Below are 25,464 nucleotides of genomic sequence, written 5' to 3' on the forward strand. Positions count from 1 at the left end.
CGGACGATAAGTCAGTAAATATAGGACATACAGGACACAAACAATGTTCAATCTTTGTGTATGTCTGATGTGTAGCATATACCAATACTGAGCAGAGATGTCATTACCCTCAATGTGTCTCCCTGCTGAGCAGCAAAAACAAATCAGAAAAAGACAAACAACCTTCACTGTTGTGTCCTTTCTGATATGCAGCCAATAAGGCAGTAAACCTTCAATTTTGTATGTGTCTGATGTGCAACAACAATCTTGAATAGAGATAGCACATCCATATTCAAGTGATTTGGCATGTGACTCAACATGTCAAATCGCATGCCTAAAATTGGCAGCCATTGCCGTTAATAGCACTGTCTGAATCAGCCCAGGCCACTTTGTGGTGCTGCACTGATTACCAATGGCAGTATGTGTACTACCCCTGGCACAGGTTCAATTTTGTATTTTCCAACAAAATCAGGACCATCTGTCATCACTGCTGCCTTTCTGATAAGCAACCAATAAGGCAGTGATATAGTACCCACAGACAAACCTCAATCTTGTATATGTCTGATGTGCGATAATATAACAGTTCTGAATAGAGATAGCACATCCATATTGAAGTGATTTGGCATGCAACTCAACATGTCAAAGTCGCATGCCTAAAATCGGCAGCTATTGCCGTTAATAGCACTGTCTGAATCAGCACGACGCCACCTTGTGGTGCCGTACCGATTACCAAAGGCAGTATATGTACTACCCCTGCCATCAATCTTTCCTGCTGCCTTTCTGATAAGCAACCAATAAGGCAGTAATACAGGACACAAAAACCCCACAAAACAGACCCCAATCTTGTGTAGGTCTGATGTGCAGCAATATAACAATTATGAGCAGAAATGTCATCACCAGACTCAATGATGTGCGTTTCTGGCGTGCAGCACAAAACCAGAAAGTACAGACCACCTTCCCTGTTGTATTTTCTGATCTGTAGCCAAACAAAGCAGTACCTTTAGGATATAAAGGACACCCAACAAGCTTCAGCAGAGATGTCACAAATCTCAATGTGTACTTTAGTTGTGCCACCAAACACCCCAGCAAGGACAAACCTTCACTACTGAGGTCTACTGGTGAGCAGCCAAGAAGGAGTCATGGTGTATCCCTTTATGAAATAACCAAACAGGAGCAAATTATTTCATAGGCATAGCCTGGGCTGTAGATACTAATCCTTCACCACCAGTGAAGGAACCAATCCTAAAATGGTTGGACACCTTACTATAGTAGCTGTTGTCCTACCTTACCTCCGTAGATTGAGCAAACGCTAGCCAGCTCATACACGGGTGGGGCTGATCAGTAAGTCTCAATGAGCCCCGCCCTAGAGACCAATATAAGACCTCTAAAAAGGGTGGTTACCAATTTAGCCTGGAGGTAAATAGCCACCTGCAGCCCTTAAAGAAGCAATCATATAGCCATCTAGCTCTTGCATATGTTTGCACAGAAAATCCTTAATCAAAGGATATAGGAAAAACGATTTATGGTAAATCGCTTTTAGATCTGTCACTGAGTGGACTGTAGCCCAAACCAACAAAAAGGTTTTTCTTACCCCCTGCATTAAAATATAACCACAATGTAAGAGTGGAGTGGGAGGTTGGAGCTTATGAAAAGTTACCCATAGCAAGCAACCCCCAAAAGGAGGATCTGTCACAAGGGAACCCCTACTGTGCCACACAGAAGCTTGGTCCCTGCCACATTGTTGAAAGTTAGGTCAGCTTTTAAGCATCATGGAGCAACTTTAAGCAGATTCCTAGCAGCTGGGCAAATAGGGCCAGATAACCTAGTGCACCTGCTGAGCAAGGGAGTTTACTCCTGAATCCTTCAACCATTGCACCATTAATAACTTGTTCAGTGGTATACCTGGCCAGTAAGGAACTCTTTGTTCTACCAGGTCACCCTCTTTGCTGTATTCACCCCTACTGGGTATGTAGGGAGAGGCTGGCAACCTACTGTTGCGATAACCACAGTGTCTCTGCTGTAAGAGGAAGCTGTGGCTGGCGGTTTTTAGCAGTAGCTTCTGGGCTATTTTGTTATGCAGACCCCAGGTCCTGCACTGCACCACTCAGTAAATACAGGTGGAAGGGGAAAAAATGCCTTACCTACCTCTTTCCCATCTGAGGTGGTTTAGGCACACTCGCTCCTCTGCACCACTTGTCCACCATACAGCATCTCTGATGTAGGAGGGAGCTGTGGCTGGTGTGTTTAGCAAAAGCTTCTGGGCTATTTGAATCCAGACCCCAGGGGAGATTATCTCAAATGCCCAGAAACCATCTGGCTGGGATTGGGGATTTTTGGCTCACCGTTGTCGTCTTCCCCTTTTTCCACAGCCACCGGGCTTGCTTTTCCATCCTTATGGTCCACACGCAAGGAGGATAGCCGCCAAAGTGCCCCCCCCTCCAACTGCTGTCCCTTTAGGGAGCTGCAAGGTTAGGCTGTGTCCTGCACTGTCCAGTCAGTATATACACATGGGGGGGGGGGGGGGGGGGGGGGCAATGCCGTACGTTCCTCATTCCCATGAGGTGGTTTAGGCAGACATTCACCATAGTAAACTGGTGCCTCCTCGAAAGGAGTATGTGGGCGCCTGCTCCTGCTGACTCTCAGCCTTCCCTTCTGGGTAAGAACGCGGGTCGTTCAGGCGGTGCCCTCTCCAGCAGCCCACGCGAGCTACCAGGGACCCAGGAGTCAGGGGATACGATTCCCCTGGAAAGAACCGACGGCCAGCACCCCCGTCTGAAAGGACTTCCGGACAGGTAAGGGGGGGGGAGACAGGATAAAGGCCCCTGAAGTTCTGGGGACACCACTGTACCCAGGGGCCTTCAGCTCTCAGGGGGGCTCTTCCAGTTTCTGCTGCCCCCCCTGAGGAAAGGATAGGGGAACCCCCCGGGAAGGATAAATATATCCCGCCAGACCCAGAGGCTTCCCAGGCATTTGGTCCGGCTCCCAGGGGGAGACCACCAGCCCCAGGCTTCGGTCATTTGGAAAAAAACAAACGGTTTCGCTGTGTAGGGAGAAACACAATCAAAAACTGAGGATCAGGGGGAAGGGTGTGGACTTAAAACAGCTGTTGATTGATTGTGTTTCCTGTGGGGAGGAGCCTCTCATCTCTCAGGTGTGCCGTCCTGGAAGATGACTTAAGAAAAAGTTATTTTTTTTTGCAAAAAAATTACTTTGAACCCCCAAACATTATATATTTTTTTAAAGCAAATGCCCTACAGATTAAAATGGTGGGTGTTTCATTTTTTTTTTTTTCACACAGTATTTGCGCAGCGATTTTTCAAACGCATTTTTTGGGGAAAAAACACACTTTTTTAAATTTTAATGCACTAAAACACACTATATTGCCCAAATGTTTGATGAAATAAAAAAGATGATCTTAGGCCGAGTACATGGATACCAAACATGACATGCTTTAAAATTGCGCACAAACGTGCAGTGGCAACAAAATAAATACATTTTTAAAAGCCTTTAAAAGCCTTTACAGGTTACCACTTTAGATTTACAGAGGAGGTCTACTGCAAAAATTACTGCCCTCGATCTGACCTTCGCGGCGATACCTCACATGCATGGTGCAATTGCTGTTTACATTTGATGCCAGACCGACGCTTGCGTTCGCCTTAGCGTGAGAGCAGGGGGCGACAGGGGTGCTTTTTTTTTTTTTTTTTTCCTTTATTATTTTTTTGCTTTTTTATCTTATTTTTAAACTGTTCCTTTCATTTTTTTTTTTTTTTAATCATTTTTATTGTTATCTCGGGGAATATAAATATCCCCTATGATAGCAATAGGTAGTGACAGGTACTCTTTTTTGAAAAAATTGGGGTCTATTAGACCCTAGATCTCTCCTCTGCCCTCAAAGCATCTGACGACACCAAGATCGGTGTGATAAAATGCTTCCCCAATTTCCCAATGGCGCTATTTACATCCGGCGAAATCTAAGTCATAAAATGCTCGTAGCTTCCGGTTTCTTAGGCCATAGAGATGTTTGGAGCCACTCTGGTCTCTGATCAGCTCTATGGTCAGCTGGCTGAATCACCGGCTGCATTCTCAGGTTCCCTGTTGAGACAGGAGAGCCAGAGAAAAACACGGAAGACGGTGGGGGGGGGGCATTCCCTCCCACGGCTTGTAAAAGCAGTCTAGAGGCTAATTAGCCGCTAGGATTGCTTTTACATGAAAGCCGACCGCTGGCTGAAAAGAATGATACCAAGATGATACCTAAACCTGCAGGCATCATTCTGGTATAACCATTCAAAGTCGTGAATGGCGTACCTGAATACAAAAAAATGGTTAACAATAAAGCACAGTAAACGGTAAAGTATAAAAAATTGCATACCTGAAAAGCAAACATGATAAAACATAATAACAATAAAACATTGCAGAATAGAATACAGTAAAAAAGAGCAGAACAATAGAGAGAGAGAATAGAGAGAGAGAGAACAATGAAACGACAACTATTTTTTTTTATTTTATATATATTTTTTTTTTTTTTTACACTTTTTTTGTAACTAACTTTTATAACGGTAACCGGTTCCAGGTTCGGGTCTCTCAAAATGCGATGGCATCTTGGGAGACCCTGTGAAAGTGTGCCTAGTCTGTGCAATGCTGTACCCTACGCTAATACTCAACTAGTGAATGGTAGTGTTCAAAACATTCACCAATGCAAAGACCAGGATTGTCAGGACAGGAGGGACAATAATAGAGGGTGTCACGCCTATTTCTGCGCTTGCTGCAGACACGACATCTTTTTTGGGGGGGTTCGTTGGGTAGGGGTACTCGGGAGGACATAAAGAAAATGCCTCTCATGCAGCCGACTGCATTTGGTTGGGGATGTGAATGGGGGAAGTACGGGCGCTGCAGAAGTGGTGGGTTCCCAATTAGGATTGGCGAATGCAGCAGGAAGGGCATTATGGGCACGACGGGCCTGTTTGTCTTTTTGGTGGCAGCGGGACACTACTTGTGCTTGCCACCTCACCAGCTTGAACTGCACTTATGGGACTCGCCACGTCACCAAGTGTTACTGCAGTGCTGGTTTGACTACGGCCGGGGTGTACTAGGTCACTGGTGCTTGCCACTTCACCAAAACGCTACCAAAAAAACTGTTAGCGATCGCAGGGATCAGGCCTGACTCTGCGAACTCTGATGAAGCTCTGATGAAGAAGGGATGAGCCCTTCGAAACGCGTAAGCGAGCAGTGTTATATATTCCTCGGAAATACCTTTGGAAGGCTTTGTTCATCATTTTTACCACTTGTTGCAAGTTGATGTCCAAGGTTTATGGCACATGATTCTTTACTGCTTGTGAGTAATTTCCTTTATCATTTTACTTAATAAATGTTTTACAAAAGATAATGCACATGGCTGGTGCGCCCTTCTCTCTTTTTATTTCTTTGCTAGCAGGTATCTGGGCTGATCCCGCTAACACTGCGTTTTTGGGAACCCTAAACTGCTGGGGACGCCAGTATAGATCTGATCGGATCAGATATTGATCCGTTCAGATACTATACCACTAAAGGAGGCGTATGCTGCGTGCGTGGGTGTTAGCGCTACTGGCGCTAACCTGACGCTGCCTGGGGCTGGTGCTTGCCAGTTCACCAAAACACTACCAAGAAAACTGTTAGCGATCGCAGGGATCAGGCCTGACTCTGCAAACGCTGCAGTTATGTGTTTAGTGTTTTGTAAGTGACAGTGATCAATCGATACTGCACTTGGGTGGGCTGGGCGGAGGGGCAAAACGCAGGTGTTAGCAGGTATCTGGGCTGATCCCGCTAACACTGCATTTTTGGGAACCCTAAACTGCTGGGGACGCTAGTATAGATCTGATCGGATCAGATATTGATCCGTTCAGATACTATACCACTAAGGGAGGCGTATGCTGCGTGCGTGGGTGTTAGCGGTACTGGCGCTAATCTGACGCTGCCTGGGGCGACGCATATCACCGCCGGGCGATCAGGGGGCTAAACCTTTATTCGGTAATAAACGGCGGGTGCCCTGACACTATATAAAATAAACAAACTAACCAGCGTCACCCGTAACAGTTATACGGTGATCAGTGGTGAGAGGGTTAACTAGGGGGCAATCAAGGGGTTAAAACATTTATTCGGTAGTATATGGGGGTCCCTGACGCTATAAAACGCTGACGGCGAACCTAAATATTTAGGTCCCTAACTATCGTCACCAGCGACACTAATACAGCGATCAGAAAAATGATCGCTTAGCGACACTGGTGACAGGGGGTGATCAAGGGGTTAAAACTTTATTAGGGGGGGTTAGGGGGGTACCCTAGACCTACAGGGGGCTAACAATAACTGTCCCAACACTGTAACTGTCACAAACTGACACCAATGCAGTAATCAGAAAAAAAAAAAAAAACTGCTGGTGTCAGTTTGTGACGGGGGGGGGGGGGGGTGTTTTGTGTGCCTGGCATGTTCTACTGTGTGTGTATGTGTTGTGCACTCACATTCCAGTCTTCTCTCCTTGGGCCGGAACGGAAATTACCGAGCCGAGGAGAGATGACATCATTTCCTTTGCTGCTGTTTAGCATACAGCAGCAAAGGAATGTTCCCATTGGCTGGCAGCGATCGCGAGGGGGGGGCCACGAACGGATGGCCTCCCCCTCACCTCCGATCGCCGGGGGACAAAAGACGACCGCCTCGGGCACCGATCGGACCCCCCACCCGCGGAAGGCAAATCACGTATATGTATGTGATTTTGCCTGTCCGTGCCACCTTGCCGACGTACATCGGCGTGAGGCGGTCGTCAAGTGGTTAAGAATAAAAACCGCAGAGATAATCAAATACCGCCAAAAGAAAGCTCTATTTGTGGGGAAAAAAGTACATCGATTTTGTTTGGGTGCAGCGCCGCACGACCTCGCAATTGTCAGTTAAAGCGACGCAGTGCTGAATCGCAAAAAATGGCCTGGTCATTCAGCAGCCAAATCTTCCGGGGCTGAAGTGGTTAAAAAAAAAAAAAAATATGTTAGGTTCCAAAGAAGACACGTGTCTGATTTTTTTTTTCAAAATTTTATTTACTGTTATGCCGCGTACACACGGTCGGATTTTCCAACAGAAAATGTTCGATGGGAGCTTGTTGTCGGAAATGCCGACCGTGTGTAGGCTCCATCGGACATTTACCATCGGAATTTCCGTCACACAAAATTTGAGATCTGGATCTCAAATTTTCCGAAAACAAAATCCGTTGTCGCAAATTCCGATCGTGTGTACACAATTCCGACGCACAAAGTTCCACACATGCTCGGAATCAAGCAGAAGAGCCGCACTGGCTATTGAACTTCATTTTTTCTCGGCTCGATGTACGTGTTGTACGTCATCGCGTTCTTGGCGTTCGGAATTTCCGACAAGATTTGTGTGACTGTGTGTATGCAAGACAAGTTTGAGCCAACATCCGTCGGAAAAAATCCATGGATTTTGTTGTCGGAATGTCCGATCAATGTCCGATCAATGTCCGATCAATGTCCGATCGTGTGTACGGGGCATTAGAATACTCATCACACAAGTAATTGGCACTGACAAGTCGTACATCACAGTTATCCATCACAATACAATATTTACAGCAAGTCTTTCTTTCTGCACTTATAGCATCTGCAAGATCTTTAACTAATTCATCAAACTCTAGAACGGGGAGGACTGTGGACAGCCATTAGGCACAGAGCACTTAGTCTTTCATGGGTCATAATTCTTTATCAGTGCCAATTTTCTGAACAACCTTTCTGCCGAACAACTAGTTACCATCAATAGAACATACATGACCTGATCGGAGCTTGGCAAAGTCTGCAAACTGGACAATTTCCTCAATGAACACTCTACTGAAGTCTCCAGGGAAAATAAGCTTCATTTTTTTTTTTTTTTTATAAAGGAAGTCTCAGGCAGGGGGTCCCGATGCCAGAGGTGTGCGAAGGACGCCAATATCTCCTACGTGGCACAGACGGAGTGGTTTTTGATCCGAACAAGGTTTTGTTTATTGCCCTTAAAGCGGTGGTAAACCCTTACAATCGACTTTTTACTACAGGTAAGCCTAGAATAAGGTCTTACCTGTAGCTACCCCGTGCAGGTTTAGGAGATATCCCCTGTATCAGTATGTGCCGACGTCATCGGCACCTGCGCACTGAAGCATTGAGTCGTTTGTGCCGTTGCTTCAGGTGAGTGACGTCACCGCGTCTCCGGCCAATCACAGCGCCGGAGCTCGCGATACCTGCAAATAACTCCGGGAGTGATGTCACCGGCTGGACCAGTGTACGGGCACCACAGCGGAGGTTTCGATCGAAGGTGAGTATTTGGTAATGAGCTAGTATGCTGTGCATACTAGCTCATTATGCCTTTATCTTGCAGTTCTTTGTTTTTTTTTAGTGGAGTGGGTTTACAACCACTTGAACCACGTGTCTACTGGGCACTTTCACCCCCTTTCTGCCCAGGCCAATTTTCAGTTTTCAGCGCTCTCACACCTTAAATGACAATTGCGCGGTCATGCTACACTGTACCCATAGGAAATTTTTATAATTTTTTTTCACACAACTAGAGCTTTCTTTTGGTGGTATTTAACCACCACTGGGGTTTTTTTTATTTTTTGCAAGCGAAAAAAGATCAAACATTTTGAAAACAAAACAAAAAAGTGTTTTATAGTTTGTTATAAAATTTTGAAAAATAGGTAATTTTTCTCCTTCACCGATGTGCGCTGATGAGGCTGCACTGATGAGGTGGCACTAATAGGCACTGATGAGGCTGCACTGAGGAGGTGGCACTAATGGGCACTGATGAGGCTGCACTGAGGAGGTGGCACTAATGGGCACTGATGAGGCTGCACTGAGGAGGTGGCACTAATGGGCACTGATGAGGCTGCACTGAGGAGGTGGCACTAATGGGCACTGATGAGGCTGCACTGAGGAGGTGGCACTAATGGGCACTGAGGAGGCTGCACTGAGGAGGTGGCACTAATGGGCACTGATGAGGCTGCACTGATGGTCCCCTGTTAAGGCATGGACTCCGTCGGACAATTCGACCGTGTGTGGGCTCCAGCGGACTTTTTCTCCCAAAAGTCTGACAGACCTAGAAATAAAACATGTTTCAAATCTTTCCGACAGACTCGAGTCCGGTTGAAAAGTCCGCCATGTCTGTATGCTAGTCCAACAGACAAAAACCGACCCTAGGGCAGCTAATGGCTACTGGCTATCAACTTCCTTATTTTAGTCTGGTGTACGTCATCACGTATGAATCTGTCGGACTTTGGTTGATTGTGTGTAGGCAAGTCCATTCATTCGAAACTCAGTCGAAAAGTCCGCCGGACCTAGTCCGTCGAAAAGTCCGCCCGTGTGTACGCGGCATAATGGGCTCTGATGAGATGGCACTGGTAGGCACCGATTGGCAGCACTGATAATCAGTGCCGATGTCCCTTTAACACTTTGGCCACTCATTAAAATTAGAAGAAAAGAGGTTTAACCTTAAACTACGTTGAGGGTTCTTTACTGTAAGAGCGGCAAGGATGCATTGATAGTTTCAAGAAACTATTAGATAATCACCTGAACGACCGCAACATACAGAGATATACAATGTAATACTGACATATAATCACACACATAGGTTGGACTTGATGGACTTGTGTCTTTTTTTGACCTCACCTACTATGTAACTATGTAACACAAGCTGGTTATCGGCTCTCTTCTTCTCTCCTCAGGCTGTCAGCGTGAGGAAAGAAAAGAGGATAACCGGCTTGTGTTTACATCCGTGATCAGCTGTCATTGGACACAGCTGATCACATGATAAAAGGCTGCTGTAATTGGCCCTTTACCCCAATCTGTGATCAGCTGAGTCAGAAGGACACAGAGTGTGCCGCCCGCACAGTGCGATCATAGGAGGACCTCCATGGGCGCCCTCCCGGCAAAGTAAGCCCGCGCTGTGGCCGTCTTTCCGCTATAGTGTGGGCAGGAGGTGGGTAATCAGGCGTAAAACACCGTTTATGATTGGATATAGTGTTTGGCACCAATGGGTGCAGTTTTGATTGGATAATTGTAGTCATACGGTTACTAGCTGCTCCTTTATAAGAACAGAATGTCTCAGGCTCCATTGCTGCAGTGTATGGTCTCTGGACTGGGGGCTTCATTTCTGTCACAATATTAATAGGGGAAGCCTTGATACTTCTTTTTTGACTTAAAGGAGAAGTATAAATAAAGCTTGTTTGGCTGGACTCCTCCTATGGATCACAGGTGTGCAGTTCGTTTTGCACTCCTGTGACCAGTTTTCAGCAGAGAGCGGGCTGAAGTTGGCTCTCTGCTGACATCACAGAAGTCGGTCCAGGCTCCGCGTCATCACCACCATGGAGTCAGGACCCGCCATATGCCGACAGACACCCGACTCAGCGAACCGCTGAGGGCCTGAGCCGGCCGCCCCCCTCCACAGCCCAGCGCTCCAATGAGCCCTAGACCTCCTCAGTAATTCAAAAGATGTAACCAGTAAAAAATTTTAAAGCGTCTCCTATGGGGATTTTTAGGTACCAAAGTTTGGCGCCATTCCACAAGCGTGTGCAATTTTGAAGCGTGACATGTTAGGTATCTATTTACTCGGCGTAACTTCATCTTTCACATTATGCAAAAAAATTGGGCTAACTTTACTCTTTTTTTTTTTGTCTTGTTTTTTTTAAAAGCATGAAACTGTTTTTTTTACAAAAAAAAAAACGCGTTTGAAAAATTACTGCACAAATACCGTGCGAGATTAAAAGTTGCAATGACTGCCATTTTATTCTCTGGGGTCTCTGCTAAAAAAAAACGCATATAATGTCTTGGGGTTCTATGTAATTTTCGAGCAAAAAAAAAAAAAGATGATTTTTACATGTAGGAGAGAAATGTCAGAATTGGCCTGGGTGGCAAGTGGTTAAAAAAAAAAAAAAAAAAAGTGCGTTTTTTCCAAAAGAATTGCGCTTGTAAAGGCCCATACATACACGATCGGACTTTTTGACAACAAACATGCAAATTACCTGTTTTAAGGCAACATCCGACCGCGTGTACGCTCCATCGGACAAACTTTTTCTGTTTACATCGGACAAATGTCGGCTGTGCGAACAAATAAACTTGGCGGCAACAAAAGTCCTACGCCGGCAAGTCCGATCGTGTGTACACAAAACCATCGGACTTTAGTAAAGTACAAACACGCATGCTCAGAACCAATGCAAAAGATCAAACAACAATACAGAAGTTGACCAAAGGGTGGCGCCGGAGAATTGAACGTCCTCTTTTGAAGTGTCGTCAGTGCGTTGAAACGTCACTACGTTCGTGTTTGTTGCCTAAAAAGTCCTGCCGTGTGTATGCATACCAAGTTTACGGCCAATGCCCTTTGGACAGAAATCCACTGAAAAGTTTGTTTAAAATACGATCGTGTGTACGAGGCTTAAGACCGCTGCGCAAATACGGTGTGAAAAAGTATTGCAATGGTCCCCAATTTTTTTCTCTGCCAAAAAAAATATATATAAAATGTTTGGGGGTTCTAAGTAATTTTCTAGCAAAAAATATGGATTTTAACTTGTAAACAACAAATGTCAGAAATAGGCTTGGTCCTTAAGTGGTTAAAGCGTCACATGTTAGGCATCTTTTTACTCGGCGTAACATCATCTTTTAGGCTGGGTTCACACATTGATGCGGTGTGCCGCATTGCATGTCATCTGTACATGAATCGCACCGGATTCCTATACAAATGACATGTGAGCCATACATTAAAGTGGGGTTCCACCCAAAAAACAAAAATACATAAAAATCCTAAAAAACAAAACAAAAAAACATTTGGATATATTTTTTTTAACTTACCTCTAAATGCCTGTTGCTAGGTGGCCCCTCGTAGTCTGCCTCTTCCTTTGCCTGGGCTGGTGACATCACTTCCCCCTCGGCACAGGAAGGGCTCCGCTCTGCTCCCTCCCTCCTGTCAATCATCTGGGACCCATTACAGGTCCCAGGTGACTGAGCGGCCAATCACAGCGAGCGGCGCCGCTCGCGCATGCGCAGTGGGTGCCAGGCTGTGAAGCCACAGCCCGGCGCCCACAGTTGCAATGCCGGTGCCGCTGAACGGAGGGGGAGACGAGCGGGGCTTCGATCCCCCGCATCGCTGGACCCAGGGACAGGTAAGTGTCCAGTTAAAAGTCAGCAGCTGCAGTATTTTTTTTTTTTTTTAATGGCCCCCCTGGGTGGAACTCCTCTTTAAGCATTGCTTAATTTGCACTGGATTCGCACCAAATAGGTGCGGTGCCCTTTTTTTTCATCCGCGCTGAAATCGAATTACATGGGTGTTCAGATCCATGCAATCCGATTCCATCAGATTCCACAGCTCACACTGCCAGCCGATTTGGGGGTGTCATTAACTTTACATTGACGCCCCCAGCAGAGCGCAGTGTAAACTGCCTTGTGATTCTGATGTGATGCGGGAACCCGCACAGGAATCGTTGTGGTTACCGCACCAGTCTGAACCCAGCCTCATATTATACAAGAAAAATTGGGATAAATATTGTGTTTTTTTTTTTTGTTTTATTCATTAAAAGTGTATTATTATTATTTATTTATTTTTTTTTTTTTACCACTTTAGCCCCGGAAGGATTTACCCCCTTAACCCCTTCCCGACCGGCGCACACCGATGTACGTCGGCAGAATGGCACAGGTACGTCCATTTGACTTCCCCGCCGTGCCATTGCGTGCGCGCCGGCCGGGAGCTCCGTGAGTCGGGTCCCGCTGACTCGATCCCCACGGGGATACCCGCGATCGCCTCACGGAGAGGACGAACGGGGAGGTGCTGATGTAAACAGCATGTTCTGCCTAGTGACAAGTGTCATTGATCTCTGCTCCCTGTCATCGGGAGCAGAGATCAGTGACATGTCACAGCTAGCCCCTCCCCCTACAGTTAGTAATCACTCCCCTAGGACATACTTTACCTCTCCCCGCCCCCTAGTGGTTAACCCCTTCACTGCCACTGTCATTTATACAGGAATCAATGCATTTTTAATCGCACTGATCGCTGTATAAATGACAATGGTCCCAAAAATGTGTCAAAAATGTCCGACGTGTCCGCCATAATGTCGCAGTCACAATAAAAATTGCTGATCGCCGCCATTACTAGTAAAAAAAAAAAATTATTAATAAAAATGCCATAAAACTACCCCCTATTTTGTAAACGCTATAACTTTTGCGCAAACCAATCAATAAACGCTTATTGCGATTTTTTAGCAAAAATATTTAGAAGAATACATATCGGCCTAAACTGAGGGAAAAAAAATGTTTTTTTTTATATATTTTTGGGGGATATTTATTATAGCAAAATGTAAAAAAATAATGCGTTTTTTTTTCCAAAATTGTTGCTCTTATTTTGTTTATAGCGCAAAAAATAAAAATCGTAGAGGTGATCAAATACCACCAAAAGAAAGCTCTATTTGTGGGGAAAAAAGGACGTCAATTTTGTTTGGGAGACACGTCGCACGACTGCGCCATTGTCAGTTAAAGCGGAGCAGTTCCGAATCGCAAAAAACGCTCTGGTCAGGAAGGGGGTAAAATCTTCCGGGGCTGAAGCGGTTAATGACCAGGCCATCTGCGTTAATTTAACTGACAATTGCGCGGTCGTGCGACGTTGTACCCAAACAAAATTAACGTCCTTTTTTTTCCCCACAAATAGAGCTTTCTTTTGGTGGTATTTGATCACCTCTGCGGTTTTTATTTTTTTCGCTATAAACAAAAAAAAAAAAAAAGCGACAATTTTGAAAAAAAAAAAAATATATATTTTTTACTTTCTGCTATTATACATATCCAAAAAAAAACGTATTCATCAGTTTAGGCCGATATGTATTCTTCTACATATTTTTAGTAAAAAAAAAATCCCAATAAGTGTATATTGATTGGTTTGTGCAAAAGTTATCGCATCTACAAAATAGGGGATAGTTTTATGGCATTTTTATTTATTTATTTTTTTTACTAGTAATGGAGGTGATCAGTGATTTATAGCGGGACTGCAACATTGCGGCGGACAGATCGGACACCTAAGTCCTCATGCACATGGACGTTTTAAAAAACGAGCTGTAAAGCTAGGTTCGACGCCTGGAAAAACCGGCGTTAAAAACGCGATTTTTACCGTGTTTTGCATTAGCGTTTTTGCGCGTTTTTCCGCGTTAGCGCTAAGTAGCGTTTTTTAAAGAAAAACACATCTCTCAGCTATATACACTCCCAAATTTCCCACAATGCCACAGAAACCAAAGAAAATATGTTAATGAGCATGTGTCGGTGCCATTTTGGTAGGAGAGAGAGAGAGGAGAGAGTGTTTCAGAGTGTTTCAGAGTTTTCAGTATATTTCAGTATTTTTCAATATTTTTCTGAGAAATATGGATCCTGTCATGCAAAAGATCAATGAGGCAATCCTTCTGATTATTTTGCGGAGGCAGCGGAGAATGAGACAGGAGGAGGAGAGAAGCAGCAGACGTCGATTTTGGGTGCATCCAATGGTATCCAATCGGTTTTCTACGGGGTACTTTGGCAATATTTATTCCCAACTGCGCTCATATCCAACAAAGTTCTTCAACTTTACAAGGATGTCAGTGCCGCTCTTTGATGACCTGTTGGAGAGGCTCAGGCCAAGGCTCACAAGGATGGACACTGCGTAGCTCTGTGTCACCGGAGGAACGGATGCTAGTGACACTCAGGTAAGTGAATACACATATGGGAGGAGGGGTTAGGGTTACGGTTGGGGTTAGGGTTAGGGTTTAGGATTAGGGTTAGGAGTTAGGGTTAGGAGTTAGGGTTAGGGGGTTAGGGGGTTAGGGGTTAGGGGTTAGGGTTAGGGTTAGGGGTTAGGGTTAGGAGTTAGGGTTAGGGGGTTAGGGTTAGGGTTAGGAGTTAGGGTTAGGGTTAGGAGTTAGGGTTAGGGGTAATCTAATGTCCAGACAGGAAATTCCTGTTTTTACAGAGATTACAGTGTCCAATCATCTCTTTTTAACCAAAAAACGCCGGAGTTAAAAAACGCGAAAAAACGCCGCGGTCGCGTTTTTGCGCATTTTTCCGCGTTTCGCGTTTTTACAGCTCTAGCGCCGCTCCTCGGAACGCACTGGTCCTGGGTTTTTTTTACAGCTTAAAAACGCCTAGGCTATTTGCAGCTCAAAAACGTCTAGGTGGGCATGAATCCATAGACTAACATAGACAGGCGTTTTTAAGCTGTGAAAAACGCGGCTGTAAAAACGTCCGTGTGCATGAGGACTTACTGACATTTTTGACACCTTTTTGGGAACCAGTGACATTATTACAGTCATCAGTGGTAAAATTAAGCAATGTTATTGTACTAATGACACTGGCAGGGAAGGGGTTAACATCAGGGGCGATCTAGGGGTTAAATGTGTTCTGACTGTGTGTTTTCTAACTGTATGGGGGACGGTGTGACTGGGGAAACACACAGATCCGTCTTTCTGCTTAGCAGGAAGACAGATCTCAGTGTCATCCCCTGACAGAACGGAGACCTACCTCGTTTCCTTCAGCAGATCCCCATTCTGTCTCTGTGGGGAACGATCGCTGATTGGCCAGCAGGGGGGGAGCCAATCGTAGCGCGTATGCGCCCATGAAAGCTAGTGCATGAATCGCCGTACCGCGATTTGCGCAGCCGAGCCACCTTGTACATCTGCGGCGGGTGGTTAAAATTGTGTTTGAAAGACCGTTGCGTAAATACAGTGTGGCACAAAATATTGCAACGATCGCCATTTTATTCTCTAGGGTCTCTGCTTAAAAATTTTTTAAAAAACAACATATAATGTTTGGGCTTTCTAAGTAATTTTCTAGCAAAAAATACAGATTTAACCACTTACAGACCGCCGCACGCCGATATACGTCCTAACTTTGAAGAGGAACATTGTTGTATCCCAGTATCCTCTTCTTCGGCCGGCGGTCCCCTTTCCGATAATGGTGGTCTCTGCGGCGGATTTGCCGCAACATCTTTTTTAACGGCGGTGGGAGAGGGCCCCCCCCTCTCCCGCCTTGCTCCGGTGCCCTCCGCCGCTTACTGGAGCCGTCGGTAGCGGCAGAGGCGATCAGATGTTGTCCCTTGCTGGGTATGGAGACGAGTGAGGGGAAGATGGCCCCCACCCATCTCCATACCATTGCAGGGCGGAAGCGACATCAAAATTTCACTTCCACCCACAGATCTTAAAAGGGCCATTTTTTTTTTATTGAATTTTTTTAGTGTAAATATGAGATCTGAGGTCTTTGACCCCAGATCTCATATCTAAGAGGTCCTGTCATGCTTTTTTTCTATTACATTGTGATGTTTACATTCTTTGTAATAGGAATAAAAGTGACACATTTTTTTTTTTAAAGAACAGTGTAAAAATAAAAAGGTAAAATAAATAAGAATTTTTTTTTTTTTAAACACGTCCCGTCCCGACGAGCTCACGCGCAGAAGCGAACGCATACGCGAGTAGCGCCCGCATATGAAAACGGTGTTCAAACCACACATGTGAGGTATTGCCGCAACCGGTAGAGCGAGAGCAATAATTCTAGCCCTAGACCGCCTCTGTAGCGCAAAACATGTAGAATTTTTAAAACATTGCCTATGGAGATTTTTAAGGGTAAAAGTTTGTCGCCATTCCATGAGCAGGTGCAATTTTGAAGCGTGACATGTTGGGTATCCGTTTACTCAGCGTAACATCATCTTTCACAATATAAAAAAAAATTGGGCTAACTTTACTGTTGTCTTATTTTTTAATTTTAAAAAAAGTGTATTTTTTTCCCCAAAAAATGCGCTTATAAGACCGCTGCGCAAATACGGTGTGACAGAAAGTATTGCAACGACCACCATTTTATTCTCTAGGGTGTTAAAAAAAATGTATAATGTTTGGGGGTTCTAAGTAATTTTCTAGCAAAAAAAAAACCTGTTTTTAACTTGTAAACAACAAATCTCAGAAAGAGGCTCGGTCCTTAAGTGGTTAAACAAAAATTTCCAGAAAAGGCGAGGTCAGCGATTGGATATACTTCTTCCAGGTCACAGGTGAAGGTGAAGGATCACCATGGCAGCCAGGCAACCAGCATTGTCCATAGCAGAGGTCAGCACTGGCTGCTCCTTCATTCTCCTCTGTGACACCAGCAACCCCATGACATGAATGCATTCAATGATAAGCACCCCTCCCCCCCCCCCTGAGATCACAGGAAGCCCAACCTGCTGTCTGCAGGACTCTCATTACACTCCTATATGACCTAGAAGGAGGTCACATGACACACCTATATCTGTAGTACTGGCAACCCCCCCGTGCCTCCATCACCCAGGACCCTCAGAGGGGTACAATACCTAAAAATCTGTAAATATTAACAATGGCAGGAAGCAGGATAGCTCTCTTACCAGAAAACGCGATTTCCCTCTGCTGAAGTTTGGACCACCGCGGGCAATGTAGTCAGCAAACTTACGTAATTAGCTGTTCACAATCAGGAAGTACTGCCGGCGCCATCTTTACTGTGGGCGGCTTTTTTTCCCCCCATAGCAGTGCTTTTGAGAGTGTACAGCAGGTGGCGCTGTTGTCTGTGAATTTCTAGGAGCTGTTCAGCTGTTACTGCTGCTGCCTGGAATTTACCTGATCACACCTGCAAAAGAAAGATTTGTATGATAATTAATTTATATTCTGATACTGTTTTACATTATAACCGCTTTAACATAGCTCCCAATTGTCCCTGATTTGGAGGGACTGTCCCTGATTTGGAGCAATGTCCCTCTTTCCTCCTCATTTGTCCCTCATTTTGGTCTGATCTATATAGTTGTATATAAAATGCACTTTTTATATTTCAAAAGTGTTTCCCAGTGCTAAACCTTTCCTCCAATTTCTAAATGGCTGCATTTGTTCATTTTAAAAGCCAATATAAAGGAATAGTAGTGGTAAAAAAAAAAGTCCTTGTGGATTTGATTAACCTTTTTTTGGGTTAATTCTCCTTTAAGGGGGTGTGGCAGGGGGCGTGTCCTATGCCTGCATATGTTTGTTAGTAGGTGTCCCTCATTCCCATCCCATGTTGAGAGGTATGCTTTAACTCCAGAAGATTTACACCTCCCCCCCCCCCCCTTCACAAACCGGCCATTTTTGTACGATACGATACTGTGTTGCTTTAACCACTTAAGGACTGAGCCTCTTTTTGAGATTTGTTGTTTACAAGTTAAAAGCAGATTTTTTTGCTAGAAAATTACTTAGAACCCCCCAAACATTATGAATTTTTTTCTAACACCCTAGAGAATAAAATGGAGGTCGTTGCAATACTTTCTGTCACACCGTATTTGCGCAATGGTCTTACGAGCGCACTTTTTTTAGGAAAATATAAGCTTTTTTTAAATTAAAAAATAAGACAACAGTAAAGTTAGCCCAGTTTTGTTTTATATTGTGAAAGATAATGTTACGCCGAGTAAATTGAAACCCAACATGTCACGCTTCAAAATTGCGCCCGCTTGTGGAATAGCGACAAACTTTTACCCTTAAAAATCTCCATAGGCGACGTTTAAACAATTCTACAGGTTGCATGTTTTGCGTTATAGGGGAGGTCTAGGGCTAGAATTATTGCTCTTGCTCTACCGATCGCGGGGTGTATGGTTTGAACACGTTTTTCATATGCGGGCGCTGCTCACGTATGCATTCGCTTCTGCACGCGAGCTCTGGGCGGGGCGAGTTTAAAAAAAAATATTTTTTCCTTATTTATTTTACCTTTTATTTTTTATTTTTACACTGTTTTTAAAAAATAAATACATTTGTGTCACTTTTATTCCTATTACAAGGAATGTAAACATTCCTTGTAATAGAAAAAAAGCATGACAGGACCTCTTTAATGTGAGATCCGGGGTCAAAAAGACCTCAGATCTCATATTTAGACTAAAATGCAATAAAAAAAAATTAAAAAAAAAAAAATTTTGTCATTTAAAATTTTTTTTTTTTAAATGTCCCTTTAAGAGCTATGGGTGAAAGTGACGTTCTGACGTCGCTTCCGCCCTGCAATGTTCTGACGAGTGGGGGCCATCTTCCCCTCACTCGTCTCCATACCCATCAAGGGGTAACATCCGAACGACTCCGCCGCTGCCGGTGGCTCTAGTAAGCGTCGGAGGGCACTGGAGCGCGACAAGAGGCGGGGGGGCCTCTCCCGCCGCCAATTAAAGTGATCTTGCGGTGAATCCGCCACAGAGACCACTCTTATCGGAAAGCGGACCGCCAGCCAAAGAAGAGGATACCGGGGTTGCAGCAGTTCGCTGCTGCCATAACAGCGATATTCCTCTTCAAACTTAGGACGTATATCGGCGTGCGGCGGTCCATAAGTGGTGTCGTGTGACGTTGTACCCAAATAAAATTGATGTCCTTTTTTTCCCACAAATAGAGCTTTCTTTTGGGGGTCTTTGATCACCTCTGCGGTTTTTATTTTTTGGGCTATAAACAAAAACAAAAATACCGAAAATTTTGAAAAAAAAAACAAAAAAAAACAATATTTTTTGCTTTCTGCTATAAAACATATCCAATAAAAAATTTAAAAAATCAAGTTTTTCATCAATTAGATCAATATGTATTCAGCTACGTATATTTGGTAAAAAAAACAATCCCAATAAGCGTATTTTTTTAGTTGGTTTGCGCAAAAGTTATAGCGTCTACAAACCATGGGATATTTTTATGGAATTTTTATTTATTTATTTTTTAACTAGTAATGGCGGCGATCAGCCACTTATAGCAGGACTGCGACATTGCGGCGGACAAAACGGATACTAACTAACTCATTTGATACTTTTTTGGGGACCAGTAACACTAATATAGTGATCAGTGCTAAAAAATAAGCACTGTCACTGTACTAATGACACTGGCTGGGAAGGGGTTAACATCAGGGGCGATCAAAGGGTTACGTGTGTGCCTAGGGAGTGCTTGCAAACCGTGTGGGGGAGGTGATTTTACTGGGGGGGGGGGCAGAGATCCGTGTTTCCGCTTAGCAGAAACACTGGATCACTACCTTCCCTTGTCACAGAACGACGATTTGCCTTGTTTACATAGAGAGACCGCCATTCTGCCTCCTGGCAGGCTTCGAGTCCACAGGACCTGATTGGCTCCCGCTGTGTCCAATCACAGCGGGAGTGGGTCGCTGGTGGCTGCAGACCCAGAAGTGCAGGATCAGTACCTGTACGTTAATCTGTACGTTAATCTGCGCTCAGTAGCAGTAAATGTACGTGGGGCGGTCAGCAAGAGATTAACTAATTACACTTTATGTGCAGCCAGAACTTCTTTTTTTAGTTTAGGTGCGTTGCATTAAGGCTCGATTCACACAGGGGCAACACGACTTCAACGCGACTTTGCAACGCGACTTTAACCCGACTTCAACACGACTTGTGGATCCGACTTTCAATGAACGGGGATCCGACTTGGATCCCCGCCACTGTGTTTGGTATGAATCTTTAGGGGGAACTCCGCGCCAAATTTTAAATAAAAATCCGGCATGGGTTCCCCCCCCCAGGGGCATACCAGGCCCTTGGGTCCGGTATGGATCTTGAGGAGAACCCCCCTACGCCGAAAGGACGGCGTGGGGGGTCCCCCCAATCCATACCAGACCCTTATCCGAGCACGCAGCCCGGCCGGACAGGAATGGGGGTGGGGACGAGCGAGCGCCCCCCCCCCCTCCTGAGCCGTACCAGGCCGCATGCCCTCAACATGGGGGGGTTGGTGCCTTGGGGGAGGGGGGCGCGCTGCGGCCCCCCCCACCCCAAAGCACCTTGTCCCCATGTTGATGAGGACAAGGGCCTCTTCCCGACAACCCTGGCCGTTGGTTGTCGGGGTCTGCGGGCGGGGGGCTTATCGGAATCTGGGAGCCCCCTTTAATAAGGGGGCCCCCAGATCCCGGCCCCCCACCCTATGTGAATGAGTATGGGGTACATGGTACCCCTACCCATTCACCTAGGGGAAAAAAGCGTCAATAAAACAAACAGTACACAGGTTTTTTAAAATAATTTATTAGGCAGCTCCGGGATCTTCTTCCGACTTCGGGGGTCCTCTTCCGACTTCGGGGGTCTCTCCGCCGTCTCCTCCCGGTGTCCGCATCTTCTGCCGGCTCCTCCGCTATCTTCTGCAGCTCAATTGCTAGCGGTGGTCCGGACTTCTGCCTTCTTCTTTTCTTCCAAAGATGTTGACACGACGCTCTCTCCAGCTGGAATGGTCTCTGAACGCTCCGCAACGGACTTATATAGGCGGTGACCCCGCCCCCTTATGAGGTCACTGTCCCAGGGCATGCTGGGGCTGTGCCGTCATAAGGGGGCATGGTCATCACCCGGTGACCACGCCTCCTAAAACGTCACAGACCCAGCATGCCCAGGGACTGTGACGGCATAAGGGGGCGGGGTCACGGCCTATATAAGTCCCTTGCAGAGCGCACAGAAACCATTCTGGCTGGGGAGAGCGTCGTGTCAACATCTCTGGAAGAGAAGAGGGAAGAAGATGATCCAGAGGTCCGGACCACCGCTGGCAAAAGAGCGCCAGAAGATAGCGGTGGAGCCGGCAGAAGATGCGGACACCGGGAGAAGACGCCGGAGAGACCCCCGGAGTCGGAAGAAGATCCCGGAGCTGCCTAATAAATTATTTTAAATACCTGTGTACTGTGTTTTTTATTGACGCTTTTTTCCCTAGGTGAATGGGTAGGGGTACCATGTACCCCATACCTATTCACATAGGGTGGGGGGGCCGGGATCTGGGGGCCCCCTTATTAAAGGGGGCTCCCAGATTCCGATAAGCCCCCCGCCCGCAGACCCCGACAACCAACGGCCAGGGTTGTCGGGAAGAGGCCCTTGTCCTCATCAACATGGGGACAAGGTGCTTTGGGGTGGGGGGGGCCGCAGCGCGCCCCCCTCCCCCAAGGCACCAAACCCCCCATGTTGAGGGCATGCGGCCTGGTACGGTTCAGGAGGGGGGGGGGGGGCGCTCGCTCGTCCCCACCCCCATTCCTGTCCGGCCGGGCTGCGTGCTCGGATAAGGGTCTGGTATGGATTGGGGGGGACCCCCCACGCCGTTTTTTCGGCGTAGGGGGTTCTCCTCAAGGTCCATACCAGACCCAAGGGCCTGGTATGCTCCTGGAGGGGGAACCCATGCCGGATTTTTATTTAAAATTTGGCGCGGAGTTCCCCTCAAGATCATTTGAGCACAAGTCGCATGCCGAAGTCGGATCATGCGAGACGGCGATCCGACTTCAATGATAGTCAATAGGCTGAAGTCGGATCAAAGTCGGATCCAAGTAGTACAGGGAGTACGCTCTGAAGTCGGAGCGACTTCAGTAGTGTCTATTAAGACGCTCCCATGCACTGTAATGTGAATCTCTTTCTGGGGCGACTTGGGGCGACTTGAGGGCTTACAAGTCGGATCCCAAGTCGCGGTAGTGTGAACCGAGCCTAAGACAACAAACCCTAATGCTCTGTACACACAGTCGGATTTTCCGATGGAAAATGTGTGATAGGACCTTGTTGTCGGAAATTCCGACCATGTGTAGGCTCCATCACACATTTTCCATCGGATTTTCCGACACACAAAGTTTGAGAGCAGGATATAAAATTTTCCGACAACAAAATCCGTTGTCGGAAATTCCGATCGTGTGTACACAAATCCGACGCACAAAGTGCCACGCATGCTCAGAATAAATAAAGAGATGAAAGCTATTGGCCACTGCCCCGTTTATAGTCCCGACGTACGTGTGTTACGTCACCGCGTTCAGAACGATCGGATTTTCTGACAACTTTGTGTGACTGTGTGTATGCAAGACAAGTTTGAGCCAACATCCGTCTGAAAAAATCCATGGATTTTGTTGTCGGAATGTCTGAACAAAGTCCGACCGTGTGTACGGGGCATTACATGCTAAAATCGCCCTTTTTTACATAATGTGATATTACTATGTATTGTGGTGCCCTACAGCGCAGATTTGGCACCTTAATGCAGGGATCTCCAAAATGTTCAAGACCACATTGTTTATTTTACAAATATTCGGGGGCAGGGGAAAAAAAATGGTTTAAGGCCCCTTTCACACGAGGCGGACTCTGTTTCTACGGAGCCCGCCTCGGTCCGCCGGCTCAGCGGGAGATCTGTCCGTTGATCTCGGCTGAGCCGGCGGATGACAGGTCCCTCTCTGCTCACTGAGCGGGGAGGGGCTTGTCAGGCGCCGCTGCCGCCTATTGAGGGATCGGATGAAAACGGACAGCATGTCCGTTTTCATCAGGTCTCACCCGATCCGATCCGCCAGCGACGGACCTGGACGTAGAGCCATCCGTCTGCTTTTAGCGGATCGGACCGGGTCGGATGTCAGCGGACATGTCTCCGCTGACATCCATCGCTCCATAGACTAACATGGAGCGCCCGTTCAGGTCCGCCGTCAAAACTGACAGGCGGACCTGAACGGTCCGATCGTGTGAAAGGGGCCTTATAGATCAATGAGTAATAAATTGATACATTTTACCGGGATCTTTTTTTTTTTTTTTTGGATTTAGTATGATATGATTCCAAATAAATGAAGGATTGAAATTAGGACGGTTCAGCGAGGACCAGATGATTTTATTTCCATCTATGGTCGTTTCTGATCAACAGAATTTTAGATTGAGCGGGAATGTTAGAAATGTTTCTCGATTACCGGGCTGCAGCGCTGATCATTCCCACTGTCAGAATACAATCGCCCAGCAGAGAGGATTCCTTCTTTTACCTTACTTACATCAGTATCCCTATCAGAGTCCCAACTTATATCTGGATCCCTATCAAAGTCCCCACTTACATCAATGTCCCATCAGAGCCCCCCTTGCATTAGGGTCTCCATCAGAGTGCCCCTGATTATATAGTTACATAGTAGGTGAGGCTGAAAAAAGACACAAGTCCATCAGGTCCAACCTATGTGTGTGATTATGTGTCAGTATTACATTGTATATCCCTGTATGTTGTGGTCATTCAGGTGCTTATCTAATAGTTTTTCGAAACTATCAATGCTCCCCGCTGAGACCACCGCCTGTGGAAGGGAATTGCACAACCTTGCCGCTCTTACAGTAAAGAACCCTCTACGTAGTTTAAGGTTAAACCTCTTTTCTTCTAATTTTAATGAGTGGCCACGTGTCTTATTAAACTCCCTTCCGCGAAAAAGTTTTATCTCTATTGTGGGGTCACCAGTACGGTATTTATATATTGAAATCATATCCCCTCTCAAACGACTCTTCTCCAGAGAGAATAAGTTCAGTGCTCGCAACCTTTCCTCATAACTAATATCCTCCAGACCCTTTATTAGTTTTGTTGCCCTTCTTTGTACTCGCTCCATTTCCAGCACATCCTTCCTAAGGACTGGTGCCCAGAACTGGACAGCATACTCCAGGTGCGGCCGGACCAGAGTCTTGTAGAACGGGAGAATTATCGTTTTATCTCTGGAGTTGATCCCCTTTTTAATGCCAATATTCTGTTTGCTTTGTTAGCAGCAGCTTGGCATTGCTGAGCCTATCATCTACTAGGACCCCCAGGTCCTTTTCCATCCTAGATCCCCCCCAGAGGTTCTCCCCCCAGTGTATAGATTGCATTCATATTTTTGCCACCCAAATGCATTATTTTACATTTTTCGACATTAAACCTCATTTGTCATGTAGTTGCCCACCCCATTAATTTGTTCAGATCTACTTGCAAGGTTATTGCCCTGCTTAGCTTAGTATCGTCCGCAAATACAGAGATTGAGCTGTTTATCCCATCCTCCAGGTCGTTTATGCATGAATTAAATAGGATTGGTCCCAGCACAGAACCCTGGGGAACCCCACTACCCACCCCTGACCATTCCGAGTACTCCCCATTTATCACCACCCTCTGAACTCGCCCTTGTAGCCAGTTTTCAATCCATGTACTCACCCTATGGTCCATGCCAACGGACCTCATTTTGTACAGTAATCGTTTATGGGGAACTGTGTCAAATCCTTTTGCAAAATCCAGATACACCATGTCTACGGGCCTTCCTTTATCTAGATGGCAACTCACCTTCTCATAGAAGGTTAATAGATTGGTTTGGCAAAAACAATTCTTCATGAATCCACACTGATTACTGCTAATGATACAGTTTTCATTACTAAAATCTTGTATATAGTCCCTTATTTTCCCCTCCAAGAGCTTATATACTATTGATGTTAGGCTAACTGGTCTATAATTCCCAGGAATGTATTTTGGCCCTTTTTTAAATATTGGTGCTACATTGGCTTTTCTCAAATCGGCTGGTACCTTTCCATTCAGTAGACTGTCAGTAAAAATTAGGAACAATGGTCTGGCAATTACTTGACTGAGTTCCCTAAGGACCCTCGGGTGCAAGCCATCTGATCCCGGTGACTTATTATTGTTAAGTTTTTCAAATCTATTTCTAATTCTGTCCTCTGTTAACCATGGAGGTGCTTCCTGTGATGTGTCATGAGGATAAACACTGCAGTTTTGGTTACTGAAGCCCCCCGATTCCCTCGTGAATACTGAGG

General features: G+C 45.8%; 1 protein-coding gene across 1 annotated transcript in view; it reads right to left on the reverse strand.

Annotated features, from left to right (window-relative positions):
* The window catches only part of SDHAF3 (succinate dehydrogenase complex assembly factor 3), a 92,187-nt gene extending 74,717 nt beyond the window's left edge, over nt 1-17,470 (reverse strand). The window contains exon 1 of the mRNA XM_073629561.1: nt 17,356-17,470. The gene's annotated coding sequence lies outside the window, so the exon portion shown is untranslated. The remainder of the gene's footprint in view (nt 1-17,355) is intronic.
* Nucleotides 17,471-25,464: the final 7,994 nt, after the last annotated feature.

Source organism: Aquarana catesbeiana, linkage group LG05 (assembly GCF_042186555.1).
Source record: "Aquarana catesbeiana isolate 2022-GZ linkage group LG05, ASM4218655v1, whole genome shotgun sequence".
Lineage (NCBI taxonomy): Eukaryota > Metazoa > Chordata > Amphibia > Anura > Ranidae > Aquarana > Aquarana catesbeiana.